The following is a 3618-nucleotide window of genomic DNA, read 5'->3' as shown; positions in this document are numbered from 1 at the left end:
GAATGCGAATGAAGACCATGTCCCCTTCTTGGAAAACTCTATCTTGATGTTTCAAATTCGCGTATGCCTTCTGTCTATCCTTGGCAGCTTGGATGTCCTGTCTTATTGACTTTATTTGGTCATCCATCTCTTCCAACATCTGCCTTGAAGCTTCAACCCTTAAGGTTGGATCTGAAAAGTTTAGGGGACTTCGACAGTCATGACCATAAAATGCCTCGAAAGGGGTCATCTGAATGCTTTGTTGGTAAGAAGCATTGTAGGCAAATTCAACTAAAGGCAAGTATTGAATCCACCTCTTTGCTTGACGATAGCAATATGCCCTAAGCATGTCCTCCATGACTTGATTTACTCATTCAGTTTGTCCATCCATTTGGGGATGGTAAGCAGTGCTAAAGCAGAGTTGAGTCCCAATGGCTTCAAAGATAGCTCTCCAGAAGTGTGATGTGAAGAGAGAATCACAATCACTAAAGATTCTACTGGGTAAACCATGTAGCTTGAATATCTCCTTGATAAAAAATCTTGCAATGTCTGAGGCTTTGTAGTTTGTCGTTACTGGAATAAGATGTGTAACCTTAGTAAGCAAGTCAACCACAACCATGATGGAGTTGTATCCTCCCTGGACTTGGGGTAGGCCTACAACAAAATCCATACTGATGAATTCCCATTTCATTTGGGGAATGTCAAGCAGTTGCAGTTTCCCTCGCATCTTGACATGTTCAGCTTTGATACGTTGACAAGACAAACACTCGGTGACATATTTGAGAACGTCGCCTTTAAGCCTCTCCCAATGGTAGCTCTTCCTAACTCCATTGGGAGTCTTGGCATAGCCATGATGTCCTGAGAAAGGGGAATCATGAGCTTCCCACAAAATCTTTTGTTTAAGTGACTAACTTGCTGGTATACACAGCCTTGTTCTATAGTAGACAAGTCCACTATTAATAGAGAATTCATGATACTTAGCCTGCAGCTTTTGGTTCTGACCTTTGATAGAGATCTCCCTTAGCATTCTTTGGTAGGCCGGATCATGGCATGCATCCTTTCTAGCTAATTCAAGTATTGGGTTGTTTGGCATAGATACTTTTGTAGCTAGAGATCTGGCTGTTCATGGATTCTGCAAGATTACAGAATTAAGAAATGCCTTGCAACTAAGTGCATCGGCAACTACATTCTCTTTTCCTGGTCGGTACTTGATTTCAAAGTCATACTCCTCCAGTACTTCTATCCATCGACGCTGCCTCATGTTGAGCTCATTTTGGGTAAAGATTCATTTGACACTATTATGATAAGTTACTAGAGAAAACTTGTTACCCAATAGGTAGTGTCTCCAAAGCTTTAGAGCATGAATGATAGCTAGTAATTCCAAATCATGCGTAGCATAATTTTTCTCATGACTTTTTAATTTCCTTGAAGAGTATGCTGCAGGATGACCTTCCTGCATGAGTACACACCCCAAGGCAAGTATGCTACCATCAGTTACTACCTCAAACTCTTTATTCAGGTCTGAAAGTTTTAGAATAGGTGCTGATACCAAACTTTGCTTCAATCTGTCGAAGCTATTTTGTTCGGGATTTGACCATGCAATGGTTGTTTGGTTCTTTAGTAAGTTCTTCAAAGGTGCTGCAATCAAAGCATAGTTTTTGATGAAGACCCTATACCACCCTATCAATCCAAGAAAGCTATGTATCTCTTTGACAGATGTTTGTATTGGCCATTCTAGCACATCTTTGACCTTGGCTAGGTCTACTGAGATTCCTTCCGCTGATACTATGAATCCCAAATATTCAATCTGAAGCTTGAAGAATGCACACTTCTTCATTTTAGCATACAGCTTATGTGCCCTCATTGTCTCAAGGACAATCCGGAGTTGGGGTTCATGATCTTCTTCCAGTTTGGAATAGACTAAAGTTTCGTCAAAGAAGATGAGCATGAAGTCATCAAGATATGGCCTAAAAATATCCTGCATTAACCTGTTGAAGGTGGCAGGTGTATTCATAAGCCCGAATGACATAACTAGGAACTCAAAGTGCCCATATCTTGTATTGAAGGCCGTCTTGGGGATATCTTCTTGCTGATCCTTATTTGATAGTAACCTGACCTGAGATCAATTTTGAAGAGTATCTTTGCACCCTGAAGACGATCAAGAAGCTCATCTATTCTAGGGATAGGATTCTTGTTCTTGATCGTTGATTGATTCAATCCTTGGTAATCAATACATAGTCGAAGTGTCCCATCTTTCTTTTTCTAGAACAATACTGGAGCTCCCCACGGTGAACTGCTAGGATGGATGTAGCCATGATCTAGCAGTTGCTTGAGTTGTTCTTTCAGCTCAATTGCTTCTGGTATGGACATTCTATAAGGTCTCTTTGCAATTGGCGCAGCTCCTGGTACTAAATCTCATGATCCACTTCTCTTTGAGGCGGGAGCTCTGTCAACTCTTCAGGGAATACGTCTGCGTATTCCTTTAGCCAAGAAGGTCCTTCACTAGACTCTTGCTTCTGATCTAACTTGTTGAGCTTAATTAAGTAGACATGTAATCCTTTTGTGACTCCTTTTATGATCCAAGATACTTTGGCCAATTGAATTCTTGGCACTCCAGCCTCACCTTGAGTTGTGACTAATTCCCTTTCAGAGTTTCGAAAGGAAACTTGACCCTTTCCACAATGAATGTGGATGTCATTAGGCTAAAGCCAATCCATTCCGAGTAGACACTCGTGGATACCTAAATTCGTGACTCTGAATTTGACCGAAGTCTTCTTTTCTCCCAGAAAGAATTCCACTTTAGCACTTTGCCTGGTACAAGTAACCTCACGACCATTTGCCAGTTCCACAAGCAAGGTAGGTGCTTCTACTATGGCTATTCCTAATCTTTTTGCACAAGTTGGTGAGATAAAAGAATGTGTACTCCCACAATCAATCAAGGTCTTGAAACTTTTACCTTCATAGTCCGACAGTGTCTGAATCATCGAGAATTGGCGATTTGGCCCTTTCTTGTGTAGAGCGGCATGGACTGTCGCCCTTTCAAACTCTGCTTCCATAGTCAGATCTTCTTCTTCTTCTTCTTCGCACATTTGCCTATTGGCAATGCAGGCGGTTTTTCCTCTGGCTTGGGTAGCAGCTCCTTGACCACGGCCCATTCCTTGGAAAGGTGCTTGGTGATGTCCTCCACCAAGTTTGGGACATTGCCTCTTGAAATGACCGGGCTCGTTGCAGTGGAAACAACGGAGATTTCAGCCATTACTTTGAGTAGGAACAAAGTTGTTGACGTTATTAGCCCTTGCTTTCTTTCTTTGTCCCTGATTATGACATTGAACTCTCTTTATCTGAGGTTTGAATGCTCCTCTGTTTGGGTCATTATAAGACCAAGCTTTGTTACCCCTTGGTCTAGACTGCACCTCCTGAATGATAGGCGCCGCTCGAATGAATGCGTCCTGAAGATCTGATGGACACATAGATTCGAGACATGTATTTATTGGTGGATTTAAACCCGCACAAAATTTGGACACGTGCTGTGTCATGTCCATCTGCGGCGCATACTTAAGAAGTGAGATAAATTTTGAATAGTATGCATCAAGAGTGAGTCCCAACTGTTTTAGCTCGTAAAACTCATTCATTTTCTAC

This window comes from Lygodium microphyllum, chromosome 12, assembly GCF_053477565.2.
Source record: "Lygodium microphyllum isolate KBCC chromosome 12, Lygodium_microphyllum_v1.1.10, whole genome shotgun sequence".
Taxonomy (NCBI): Eukaryota; Viridiplantae; Streptophyta; class Polypodiopsida; order Schizaeales; family Lygodiaceae; genus Lygodium; species Lygodium microphyllum.
Note: the sequence above shows the minus strand (reverse complement) of the source record.